The sequence below is a fragment of the Falco cherrug genome, chromosome 2, assembly GCF_023634085.1.
Source record: "Falco cherrug isolate bFalChe1 chromosome 2, bFalChe1.pri, whole genome shotgun sequence".
NCBI lineage: Eukaryota > Metazoa > Chordata > Aves > Falconiformes > Falconidae > Falco > Falco cherrug.
Window position 1 is genome coordinate 117,916,035 of NC_073698.1, and position 13,891 is coordinate 117,929,925.

At 43.6% G+C, this 13,891-nt stretch overlaps 1 protein-coding gene across 1 annotated transcript in view; it reads right to left on the bottom strand.

Annotated features, from left to right (window-relative positions):
- Positions 1-13,891, bottom strand: part of PHLDB2 (pleckstrin homology like domain family B member 2) — a 126,391-nt gene that overhangs the window by 71,209 nt on the left and 41,291 nt on the right. The gene's annotated exons all lie outside the window — the stretch shown is intronic.

Below are 13,891 nucleotides of genomic sequence, written 5' to 3' on the forward strand. Positions count from 1 at the left end.
GTGAAGATACCTCTGGGGAGGGTCGTGCCACCCCCAGGATCGGCGGGTGCTGGGAGCCAGGAGCATATAACAAACCTTCCCTTTCCGAGCGCACGTACAGCATCCTTGGTAAGGAAAACTCCACGGATGAGAGGCGCGAGCCAGCCTGGAGGACTGTGCTCAAGGCGGGGGATCCTGCGTAGGGACCTTGTTTCGTACTGTGTGGCCTCGTCACTACCTCTCCCCATTTATTTCTCCAAAGGGGACATTTGGGGGGCGTACCTGCTGGGCGGGGGTCCTGGGGGGAGCGGAGGCTCACACGGCTGCCACGATTGCCAACTGTTCCCATCTGCCGTGGGGACGTGGGGTTCATTGTGATCCGGTTCCAGCCTCGCATGTTCCAGGGGATATTTTACTTGGCTAAAACTGTTACTTTACCACAATATAAACTTTGTAGTAACTCATGAAAATCTGGAATCCGTATAGTAACATGCACAATACCAGAGGATATTAAAAGGAAAAAAAAGAAGGAAAAGAAAGTGGCCTTGGCTGTCGTAGTGTCTTTTGTAGTTTACATATAAAAAGACAAGCTTTTGAGATTAATTGGTAGGCCAGAACCCAGATAAGCTCTTCTGTGATGCCTCTGCTAAGGTCTGAGTGCTTCATTTACTACTAGTGTTGAACCTGGATCTTCTTTTTTGTTCACTGAACAAGCAAGAAAGAGTACACTCAGTTAAAAAAATAAAGGCATATACGTGTAAGGCATGCAGAGTTAAGGACATGCTCACAGCTGGAAGAGGCGAGTACGAATTTTAACCCTGCCACGGCCGGAGCCAAAGGCAGCCAGCCTTCCCTTCGTCTTAAGTGATCTTCTTTTTCCTTTTAAGTGGGAAAACTGGAAGCAACAGTTTGCAAAAGTCTCCCCAGGGAAAATGATGCCTAGTAGCTCGGAAAGGAGTAACTACTCTTGTGGTTAAACTGTAACTCTGAAGGACTTTTGATATGCTGGCTGAAATGTTCCTTTAGTTAGCTCCTACACAGTAGGTGACGTGACATCAAAGCTGGATCAGGCAGAGCACGTGTTTCCCCTCATATATGTATGCCGGGAAAATTTTATTCGAGTCAGTGTCATCTGTTTCTTGGCAGCAAAGGAGAGAAAAATAAGGAATAGAGCTTATTTCTAAAATAACAAGAGGTACTCAAAACCAGCCATAGCTGAGGCCCTAAAATAACTTGATAAGTTGGAATGTCTAACAGGAAAGCGTCTGGCAATTTAAGACAAAAGAAAATACTCTCTTGGACATTTTATGAGTAGGAAATACTTAAAAATTAGCAAACAAGCAAAACTCCAAAAACCTAAAGAGCTGAAAACTCTCGTTGGAACAAAAGCAATGCTACTACTATTAAAGAAAGTCAGGAAAAAGGGTATGGAAACTTGCACGAGAGCTACAAGTTGGTAGATGGGTTCAGCAGTCCACATAGCTGGCTTTAACTGTTTTCATGGCAGTTGCACAGCTACATCAACTGTACTGTATATCACAGAGGCTTTTAAAATTCTCCGCCCCTGAGTATGCAAACATGCCCAATAAAAGTTTAGTTTCCATGGCAATTCATATAAGTAGAAATCAAATGTTGGAATGTTTGCAAAAAGCATGCTTTAATCATGAGCATTGAAAATGGTAATAAAACACTTCAGCTCCTGTAACTGGGAGGGAGAGCGTTATTCAGCCACTTCAGAACCAAAGTCACCTCTGAGCAGGCACCGCAGCCACAACCTTTGCATTACCTGGTCCTTACCCTTACAGATTTTATCCACATCAGGTGTGGACATGACTGCATTTCTGTCAAATGAGCCAGAGCCCACAGCTGGGAGTCAGTTCAGGCTTTATGCTATCTGCAGGAGCAGAGACAATGCCTAGCCTGACAGAATCAGTCCGAGATAAAGCTACTCATTGATGACTGGGTGTAGTTACACCCAGTCTTTTCTTTGGTGGCAAAACTGGTCTGGTTTCTTCCCTTTCCTGCCTTAACTATTCATTTGGGTTCACAATCTATAGTTTGTGACCTTCTTGCGTGGGCTGATGCAGTTATTTGTGAAAACCAGACCAAGAAGGTGATCCAGATGAAAACTCTTCCTTCCCCTTCCTGAAAAAGGTCCAACAAGTACTTGCATTAGGGTGACTGATAAGAAGAGGAGCAACATAGATCTGAGCAGCTGTGCTTGAGACCGAGCCTCTGTTTCTTGAACCAGTGGCACCAATACATTGATGGATTATTAAATCCCACCTTTTTTGAACAAACGTGTTGCAACAAATGAAGTCAAAAGGATTCAGCACTTCCCAGCATGTAGCCAGAGCATTTTGAACTACTGCCTCAGTGAAGAAACCCAGCTGTTGCTTGCCGTTGCAGAATAAATCTACACAATTGTTTATAGCTTGAAAATAACAACGGCCACAACCAGAACTTCTGGTGAAACTTCAAAGCAAGCAGTGATTCTTCTGTTGTAACTTCCTCAAAGACATTTTGAGGCAGTGTAGAAGGCTGGACTCCAGGTACCGAAAGAAACTTGATTTTTAAGGCTCATCAGAAATCTCTGCAAAACAAAAAGGCAACCTGGAGCATGTCTGCATTCATCAGTACCATTCGGCTGAAAAACTCATGCCCAATAGTTAAATTGCTTGTCTGAGTTAAAAATCTAAACATCTGTTAATGCAGCACACCGTAGAGAGGTATATAAAGCAAAAATAAGATAATGTAAGCTGAGGTTCAACCAGTGGAGTGTTCTTGTGACTTGGCCCAAAACTTTTAAGTTGTCACACAAGAGCTATCCAGAAGAAACTGCCTGTTGAAAATAAGTTACAGGAGTAATCAAATCTTATGCTCCAGGGCACAAGTCAATTGCTGGAAGGGTCAGGAAAGGAATTTCCTCACTCTCTTCCTTTGCACAGTTGTACACAATTAACTAGGTTGTAATTGCAAGGCAAGAAAGCAGTTAGGTTTTACATTCCTCTGAATCATCAAGTGCTGGCTGCTTTTGCAGCGCAGTTCAGAGCTTAAGGGACAGGTCTGGGAGGTGGGTTTTGTTGCACTTCTGTGCAACAACTCTAGGCTTTGCCTAGATTTGCAGCGCAGTTTTGAAGTCTGCTCTTGCTTTGATGCTGACTAGCTCAGAGTGTGGCTGCACTGCAGAGCTACCATTAAAGTGAGGACTTGGCCAATTCAGGCAGTTAGCTTCCTGTTAATAACTAGTTACCTTATGTCTCTATTGATAATTGCACAACTCATAATGATTCATTTAAGTAGTAGCAATGTTGTAGCCATAATGGCCTAAAGATATAAACAAGGCAAGATTTGCTGGAAAGGTAACCATTTTTACTGAAGCAACTTGACCATTTAGTGCAATAAAAGATCATGCTATTTCTTCTTTAAATAGAACATTTTAGTAATCAAAAGGATTTTTGCCAACACAGGCCAGACATTACTCTGCTTCAAATCGTAAGAGCAGTACCCTATTAGCTTGTGTATGGCTGTCTTTGCCGCTGATTAATTGCTTCCCCTTGCTAGAATCGGCGTGCTTCTGTGAGTGGGGGTGGCTTAGGGCTTAATTAGCCAACTCTGTTACTGCAGCTAAGCTCACGACAGTGTTACTGGAGTTCCTCTGTACACAAGTGTATTTTTGATGTATGATCTGTGAGCAAACATCTTGAAAACTGCAAGCTGTGGTCTGCTGGCAAAACCTTGGTCCGTGCTCCTCTCATAGATGTGATGTCAGTAGGCAGAGGGTTGGCAGAAGACACGGTGCAAACGCCACAGCTACACTGGTTTACGCTTATAGTCACAGATTACAGCAGCTAATACTTTTGTACTCCGTAGTTGGATACAAGGGTGTCTTCATCCTACAGTTGCCCCTTTGAGACTTACCTTTTTCCCAGCGAGCAATAAAGCAATTCATAGGTTCCTATATAAACCTTAGTCTGGGGCCTTATGATTTGCCTCTGATGCCAAGCCAGGAAAGTTTTCTGTTCTCCTTTCGTCTCTATCTTTAACAAATCTGGATGCAAAAATATTTAATAATGTGGTGGGTCGTGTCAGTGAGAGAATAGTTTCTTTAGTAGGAAATGAGAAGAAATCTAAAAGCATTTAAGCCACTTGGCCAAGGTTACCCAAGAAATCTCAGTGGGAGCAAGGCGTGGAACACAAGAACCCAAGATACTACTTTAATGTCACAGTTAAATCTGTGCAAAGATAGATCTCTCTGTGTTAAATTAAGTACTTGTTTGGTTTCTTCCTCCTGCAAAAAATATTCTTCCCCTTCAGGTGAAACTAGATTAATTAGTACAGAGTCAAAAGAGGTAAAACAATGCATTTCTACCAAAAAAGGAAAGATGGTTGCCAAAACTTACTTCATTCTCTTCAGTCATTTGGGCTGGAATTGATGTAGTGACTTTCATAAAGGAAAAAGCTCTGTCTAACACAATTTAGATAAAATATATCCTCACAACTGATTCATGAAGCTGCCTTTGCTGGCAAGTTTTTATATCTGCATTGAGAAGGGTGGTAGAGTGTTTTTCTCAGCAGATGGCCCCCAAATGTGGAATTAAGTCCCATTAGCAGCACAAAGGATGACACAGTATCGCTACTACTTTCCTGCACTAATAGGAGCAGAGTAAGATGTAGAGATATATTTTAGCCTCAGATTTCTGGGATTTTTCTCGAAACAGAGGCGGGATTAAAAGCAACTGAAAAATATAAATTCTAACCGTTTTCTCCCTATGTAGTCGCCCTTACTTAAAACTGCCTTACACACTTAGACAAAAATACACACAACACAAAGAGGTAAACCTACTGAAGATGCACTGATGCCCAAGGCAAAAGCAACCTGAACCAAAATAGTAGCCAGGTGACAAGCTACCATCTAACCTCCTCACTGCACTTGTACCCTCTTCAACAAAACCCCAAAAACACAGCAGGGTGGCGGAGAGTGTCGCAGAATACACTCAGCTCCTGTCAGAATGGGCAGGGGAAGGGGGAAGATGGACCAGTGGTTTATTTCCCCACAGGTTTTTAATTGATGGGTGCTGTAGGAATCCAGCTCCTGAGGCCAGGCCAGCTTCTATCCTAGGCAGCTTGCTGGCATGCAAGGCATGACACAGCACATACCCCTCGCGTGTGCCCCGTGCCAGATCAATCCCTACCCCGTTCTTCCCTTTCCTCGTGTCAGGCCCATTTTGGGTTACCCTGGGGAATAACGGGGGTCCGTGTCCAGCCATCCTACTGGCAATTCTGTTTCTCTGTGCCCACTGTTGGTTGTGCCACCTTCCTCGCCGGGTCTGTCGTTGTGCCAGTTACAGGACTGGGCTCCGGCCGGCAGGACTGGAACCATGGGAGGGCTGCGGATGACCTCACCTTCCACACAGGCTGCACACTGCTGCAAGAGCTTTTGGCACCGTGAGCTTAGTGTAAAGTAAAGCACTTGGCTCCTTCAGATTGAAAGCTCCGCATCTCTCCACCTGCCCAGCCTGCAGTGGCTAGGACCTCTGCGCTTGAACTTGAAGCCGAAGCTTTACGGGGCAGCTCCTTAGCTATGATGGTAAACTGAAAAGCAAACGCAGGTATTTGGGGAATACGAGTCATTTGGAAATGCCATTTTACAGGAGCTAGGCCGTGTGGGCCCTGCTGATCTATGCATGTATCCTTGCCTACGCTGCTCACCTGAGGGCATCCATCCCCGTCCCGCAGCGCTGCTCCCGGCCGCCTGGGAAGGGTGTTTGCCATCACGCCCGATACAGGCTCTCCGCCTGGGCCTGCACCGCTGTGGCCACGACACCACATGCCTCCCATGAAATTCCCACTGACTGATGTAGGATTAGGCCCACAGGAAGCAATAAAATATGCTTGCTGATCCCACAGTATCACAGGAAATTAACATATGACAATCTTTAACACATTGTTTTAATAAATTAGAATTTTGTACTGTAGTTTAAAGACCACTGTGAAATCTGAGATAGCACGCTGGGGGTGGTCTCGCTTCTTTTGCATAATGCCTTGTTTGCACGTTGCATTTTTTTTTACCCCCTTACTCTTTGCACTACTGAAACCTTAAAACAGTCAGGGAGGCATCCCAGCGTTCATCAGCAACAACACTCATTTTGGTTGCAAGCTCTCTGGACTGTCCTGTAAACTACAAACCCATTCTAACCAAGAAGAGAAATGCACTTAGTGATACACTTTGCTGGTGGGACATAAATTAGGCAGCAATATGCAATGGGGACACAAAAGTAGCCCACAGGAGCTGGGCAGTTACTGCATAAAGAGGGGAAAGGGCTGACAGCGGATCCTCATTAGACTTAGGAACAGCTTGCCATTAGCGTGCTTTTTTAAACCTCAGAAGTTTAACAGGAGAAAAATGTTTCTTTATGCCTCAGATCTCCTCTTCAGTTAACGGAGGTTTCAGGTTCCCCCTCCCCCCTTCATTTCTAGAGAGGCTGCCAAGTTTTCCCAGAGCTAAAAGCAACAACTTTCTGTTAAACGTTACTTCATGCTTCTGGTATTAATCTAATAGGAGGCTAGATGGGGAGGAGGGGGAGGCAGCAATGAAAGCCGATTTCCTGCCATGCAGTGGGAAACCCATAGAAAATTCAGATCTAGCACTAATTTTAACAGCTGGACGACTGCTTTGGCTTTTACTTGCCACAGGAACATGCAACTGCATGCTTTTTTTTTGTAATAAAAAGAAAATAGACGTCATGCAAAAGGCAAAATAAAAAGAAGGCTTGCAATTGTAAATACCCTGATTAAACCATCCTATTCAACTATGCGAGAAATATCAACACATTTTGCAAATTGCCTCTCATTTCTGTTAACATTTCTAATAAGAATGTTCATGGAAACAGAAAATATACAAGGAAATCGTCTTGCTAATAAGCACTTCGACAAATATTTACTTGGGAAGTGCTCCAGCAACCGCTTTGAAAGGAGTCTTAGCGGGTTTGAGAATCACGCAATTGGGACATTGAAATAAAACTCCCTGGTGGAAGTGAAAAAATTGTAGTGAAAAGAGCAGATTGCAAACACGCAACACACAAGCCAGAGACACCAGCCTTGTAGCAGGTCGTGGCCATACGTAGCATACACCGAAGCACTATTAGCAGCCCCTCTCTCAAGCGTGCAGCATGCCAATGAGTAACTTCTTATATTAAGCCTCCATTCTCTGGATAAGTTCTTTATTAGGAAGGGCTTGGCTGTTTATCCTGATAATAATTGTTTGGAGGGTGATGGCCGCAAGTGTAGTCCTTTACATTGACTATTAAAAATGTGGGTTTTTCCTCCTTTCGTGCTTTTTGCTCAGCCTTTGCTCCACCTGTTTCTCACATGCCATATGGCTCAAATCACGACATATTGCAGAAGATTTTTTTACATGGATGCAAAGAAAGCTTAATACAGTACACATGCTGAAATTGAACCCTGTTTTGTAGATAAAGCAGAGCTCTAGCTTGTTTGTGGGTGCTGTGTATACTAGGAAGAATCCTTACCACAGATTATCTTAATGTTAAGGCTTTACCTGCCCCCTGATGCGTGCGCTCAACGCATCATGGCAGCTGGTTTTTATGTCACTAGCTGCAGCCAGCTGTTAGACTGAAAGTGTTAATAACCATTTTCATCAGTCCCAGGCTTGCATTAACTCAAAGACTCTCAAGGGTAGTGATGGCAGAAAAACCCCAGAAGCTGACACCCAAAACACAAAGCAGAAGCTACGCTATGTGAGCTGGGAGGCTTCTCACGGGGCAGATAAACACAAGGCTGGAACATTTGATAGCTTAAAGTACTGATGGGCAGGAGAGACGAAAAATAAAAGCCTTGAAAACAAGGGAGAGAATGAGAAAAGTTGCTGTGGTTATTACATTAGAAAGAAGTTTAAAGAGATGGAGCTTCTTAAGCGTGCAGTACTGCTGAGAAGGCAGAGACATCTAAAAAAAATACTATTTCCAGTTTCTTTATTCTGTGTTTCTACAAAACAGGACGTTATGCACAGTTTTTAAGTCAACAGGACCATTGCCATCGCCCCCTCTGTACTCCAAAAATTCCAGCTGGTATCAGGTTTTCCTTGTAATGGAAACAAGCTGGCAGAACTTCAAAGACTTGATAACAGCTTACACCGAGAAAGGACAGCAAGAGTTAGTTATACTTCACTATTTAAAATGTTGGTTTCAACTTTCCCTTTTTTCTTCTTTTTTTCTTTTTTTTTTTTTTTTAGAAAAGTTGGATAGAATTTGGCAATGCTTGGTGCCACTTGTATCTGGTCGCAGCTCAGGAAGAGAATGTGAAAAAGTAGCTGTACTGGAATTTGTTCAGGAAAGGCTATCTTACAGCTCAACTTTCACCAAATGTACCGTGGCCAGGGGCTACGAGCGCCATGAAATCACTGAGCTCAGTCAGACAGTTTTTAAATGACTGAAAAATTGAAATGGTGGTTTTGAACAATAGGGCTATATGAGTACCCTATTTATTTCTTTATTTGAAGGCACAGACATAGGCGGACCCCGATAAACATTGTCTTAAGAGCACAAACATTCTGAAGAACCTAGGATACTGAGTGAAAAATTGTTGAGTAAGTGGAAATATGCCTTTGATTTATAATGTTATATATCAAATTCACCTTTGATAGACAAATCTGGTTCAAGCAATTCCCCTTTTAGTCTTACTCGTGCATCTTTCTTTTCTAATTTTTGGCCACAGTAGGATTGTAGGTTCAGTTTCAAGATTGTCCTAACTTTCCATGTAGTGCCAAATGGCAGCTGTACTGCATTAAAGTGATGTGATCATGCCACTTTGCAGAACCACTTTTAAGAATCATGCTGGAACTTACAGAAACCAGAGGCTGAGTATCTATATAAATAAGACATTTTTTCTCCTGTGGAAAAAATGTTTCTCTTTTAAAAATATTACAGTCCCTCATTTGTTTTCTTCTCCCTCTGCTTCTTCCCTGATCATATGCAACTGAAGAAATGGCCTTTGTTAGCTTTTTCTGGCCTGGCAAGAAGCCCAAAGATCCAGCTGACAAAAACCTCAAGTCAGCAAATCCAGTGAGAGGAACGTCCTTTTCAGAGCCCCCGTTTCACAGTCTCCCTGTCACGGAACATCTCAGTAGTGCCGCACAGAAGAGCCTTTCGAAGCCCTTCCTTGTGAATCATCCTTACTCTGTTCCTTGTGCTTAAGTAATTAGCTCTCATTACCCACCCGTTGCTGCCCAGCATTTGCACGCTGAGCGCTGGGGGAGGCTGATGGAACAGCATCGGTCCAAAAGCAAGCTCCCATCAGAGATGCTCAAGGGATGACTGCAAGGCGCCGTGGATGGGCTCCCGTCTCTCCCACCCCTCGCTACACCTGTATCGCGGCATGCCGAACTCAGAGGGCAGCCGCTCGAGAGGGCTGCGTTAACCTAGACAATGGATGGTCAGCGAAAGGTCCTCGAGGTAAATACACGTGTGCTGCTCTAAGTCCTAGCCCACCACCGAATCACTGAGTTCGCACCCAAATTTCTAACGTGTAAGAGTCAGGGACTTACTCCTTGAAGAGAAGCTGCCGGTTCACAGTGGTTGTAGTCAGAAAAAAAGGTGCTGCGAACAAACTTCGAGGGTCTATCTCATGCATGAGTTGGATAAGATGAATTTTGAAATTTTTTTCCCCAAAGGAATCCAGTGCTTTTTAAAGAGATAAAGAACACAGTAAATAAAGACTTCACCAGGCAGCAGAGCAATCTGCACCACGGCTTCACATCACGGAAGTGTTTCATCCTGCAATCAGAGCACTTCATGTAATGTCAAAATAAGCATTTATTTCTCACGCAGCTTTCTTTCCTAGCCTTTCCTTAGCTGACACAGCAGGCAAACACTGTTCTTTCAGCTCTTTCTCCTCCCCTTTCCTCAGCGGCCCTTTGGTATTTACCTCCTCTCATTTTGGATTTCCTGCCTGCACCCTAGGGAAAGGATTTTCCTGTGAGAAACAAGTGTGTCACACTGCTGATCTGCTTGGATGCCAGTAGATCAAGTCTATCCACCATGTGAAGCAAAGCTCTCATCTACCTCCCATCAGAATAGTACTGCCTTCAGGTTATTTTTTTTTTCTCCTTATCTTGACCCATTTTATTTGGAACTAGTTTTAGTAAATTGGCTTCCTGGTCCCTACCAAAGCTGCTGCCTCCGTGTATTAAATTAAGATGGGACGCAACTGCTTTGGGCAAATGAAGATCTAAACTACACTAAATCTCAAAATTAAAACCAAATGTCAAACATTTTGAACACACACCTACTTTTTCTAGGGTCCTGCATAGCACATATCTTTTTGGTGACTGTATTTGTCGTTTTACTCTGAGAGGGGGAGAAAAGCAAGTAAGAATACCCTGTGTCTCTGCACATGTACAGAGAGCAGGGCACAGCAACTCTGCCAGGAGCATCCAGATATGGTGACACTAAACACAGGCAGCTCTTTCTGAAATTACAGAAGGTGGTTTTTCATAAGGAGGGAAATCTTCCTGGCAATTCACACCTAATTATTCATGGAAATGAAAGCCACCAGCAGGACACAGGAGGAAAAAAAGCTCTGCATCTGAGCAGTGAAAGTCCCAGGAGGTATGTCATCTCAGATGGCTGGAGCCCCAAACTTGCTTCACCTCAAACACAGATTAGAGCTTTTGTCTTTCCCCAGTGACCAAAGAGACCAGGAAACCTTTAGCCTCTGGGCTGGGTCGCGGCCAAGGCTGCCGAGCCCTCGGGCAGCTTGCTGGCAGGCTTTGGAAGTGCTTGGGAAGGGGACAGAGGTGCCACCTTCTCTGTGCTGGCTCTGCAGAGGCCAGAAGACACAACATAATTGTGCTGTAAAGACAGAATAGTCCTTTCTGGAAGGTCACTGGGGGATGTGTTTACGCGCATGCACGCTCCAGTACGAGGTGTGCATGCTATACTGAGCGTATGTAATGCCAGCAGAGTAAAAACTCTGGCTAAAGAATGCGGTAGGATATATCGCTTAGTATGTTTTCATTTAGAGGTCTTCAGGGTGTTTTGTGCTTAGGATGTTGAAAGTGCCTTAGACCTCTTTGCTATCCTCTTGTGGTACCTTACAAGAGATGCTAGATCGCCACAATTGCAATAGCCCGGACTGTGGCAAACAACAGCCTGTGGCTTTCAATTGGTTGTACTATAGATCCTCAAACTATTATAGAGCATCAGGGGGTGTTTTGTGGCTTGTGGTATATGTCTAATGGGTGATTTGCAGACCTTTTGGGTCTAACCAGCTATTACCCCCGTGTTTGTGAGGCACGGGATTGGGTGACCCTGGTGGCTTATTCCATGGACAATGTGTGGTATCTCACACTGCTCGCTATTTTGTGAGAAATAAGGACTGGCCTTCGTTGTATTTTCACTTTGAAAGTTGACTGAAAAGTTCTTTATCACATACAAAAAGATTTTTGCATAAAGAAGTCTAGAGGCTGAGCTCTGGGTGATGCATTCTGGAAAGCTCCAGAAAAGGCAGTTCTCTGGCCAGTGCACCGCCAGAGCGCTAGCTGGGGTTCACAGAGTGTGGCAGAATTATGTACAGCCTTGCTTCAGCTTCACCCCAAGCCCATTCACTTTGCATTTTCTGCAATGTAAGCTTAAGAAGAACCTAAATCTACACTTGGTGATCATTCATGGGACTAATGAAAGTCAGATTCAGACAGTGTTTTAATAAAAGTCAGACTCACTTGTACGGGAAATTACGCGGAGCCTGCAGACACTTGAAAACCAGAGGAACTGTCTGTGGAAGGCACTGTTTAGATGGTCTTGAACTTTGTCTCAGTTGCAGCCCAAACTCATAATGCTAGAAATCTCTTAATGTCATGCTTATAAATAGACTGTCAAAAGTATTTTTCAAATAAAGACGTAAGGGACAACCTTTCTGTCACAGCCAGATAATGCATTCACATACTAAATCTAGTGAACAAAGCAGATATTGTGCAAAAAAAATGTTTTTTTCTAAGCGATGAGATAGGTGAATAATGAAGTTAAAGCTCATTCAAGAGAGAGAGCATGTGCGACACTGCAGTAATCAGAAAGATCAGTAAAGGTTAACTGTGATCAAGTTGATCATACAATATAGAGAAAAAGCAAACCTCCAAAACCAAGTGCAAGTCTCACTTAGGCAAATTTGACTCTGTAGCAAGTAAATATTCCTGCGTGGAAAGCTCCAGTAGATCCTACTTAGGCCAGTTTGTGTTTTATTCTGACCTGGCCTTTCCCTTCTAATTAATATTCATTTATATTTTCCACACTTAAATCTGACATTGCATTCCCTATAAAAAAGTTCACTTGCTTAACTACAGCTAGAAGCATAGATATCTGCTTCTTTGCCACTGCGATGAGATCCATCAGAGTGTTACCACATCCTGAGCTGGTCGGTACTTCTGCATCACTTCTCTCTGGCAGGTGGACAGATGTTGGAACCTGCTGCTGCACTTTTCTGATACAAACCATTCTGATTTCAGGGCAACTCCTTAAACGCATGTTCTCACATTACCAGTGAGAACTTTAGAGCAGGCAACACCTTGCTTGCTTGGAGCTGCAGGTGCCTGACTTCTGAAAACTCAGCTTTTATTCAGTCAGTCAGCAAGTATTTATTTTGCTGGGACTTTCTTGATGCCTTCTCTGCATGCTGCCCTGATGTCTTTCTGGTTTCTCTTCCACATGAACAATATTCAGCCACCTGCACGTTAACTCAGCCTGTTTATCAAACCCTCCACCTACACTACACATTCTTAAACAGCTTTGTATGTACCCTCGTTTTTTGGGTGGTGGCTCCTATTGTTTCAGCTATCCATTCCGTAAAGCTTAATTGCCCTTTGCAGTTGACTGAAACGAAGGGTGGTTGTTACACCCACTACCTTCAGCAAGACTTCATGCAACTGCCAGCATCACAAGATGTGCGTTTTTAGTACCCAGGCAAACCATTGCATTTATGTCCCTCAGGACTCCCCAACAGGATGCTGACCACTGACAAGTTTTCTCAGACACACAAATATCTTCCTGTAAAACTTCTGGAACTGCAGACCACCTTCTTCTATCTTCCTGCAGTAAAGCAGCCCTGTATTTAAATGCAGCAGCTCTCTATTCCTTGACAAATGTAGAATCTGAGTGCTAAGGAAAACAGCCTTTTCCACGCTTCCTCCTGCCCTTTAAATCGCTCCTCTCCCCAGCTAATTCACTTTTCCAATTAAATCTGCCAACGGGCTGTTCTTTTTGCTGCAAGGGCTGGATTTTCCCTTACTATAGATTCAGAACTTTGTGAAACAGAACTCTACACATTTCAAAATTAACCTGTATTGTCAGTTAGCCTCAACATGGTAAGACGCAGCATAGTCAGAATATCCTGGGCGGGGGGGAGAGGAAAGCTGGCTTTTTTGGCAATGAGTAAAAGCTGTTTTCATACTCTGGAGAGCTCTTGATAACGGGACACTCATATTCAAGTTCCTGCTGTGTTCATCTGACAAGGTCTGGAGTTAAATTAAAAACCTCTGCTCCACGTGAGGCAGAGCTACCACTTCCAAGCAGGCTGCATCCAGTGCCAGGTCAGTGCCTGATACCACAAAACAAATGTTCACAAATTAAAACATCCCATTAGCATCCAAAAGCAGACATGAACACAACTGAGTTAACAAGAAGAAAAAAAATATATATATATGTATATATAAAATAACATTTCAAACAGTCCTCTTTTCACTCCAGCATGGAATAAACACGTTTCAAACCCCCAGCGCTGCTGAGGAGTGAGCATCATAGTCCAGCAGTAACAGAACTGCAGCACTGGTAGCAATGGAGTTTCCAGCAGAAACCTTTAGGCTTCCACTGTTCATACAGTATTTCCAGACTTTTGGATGGAG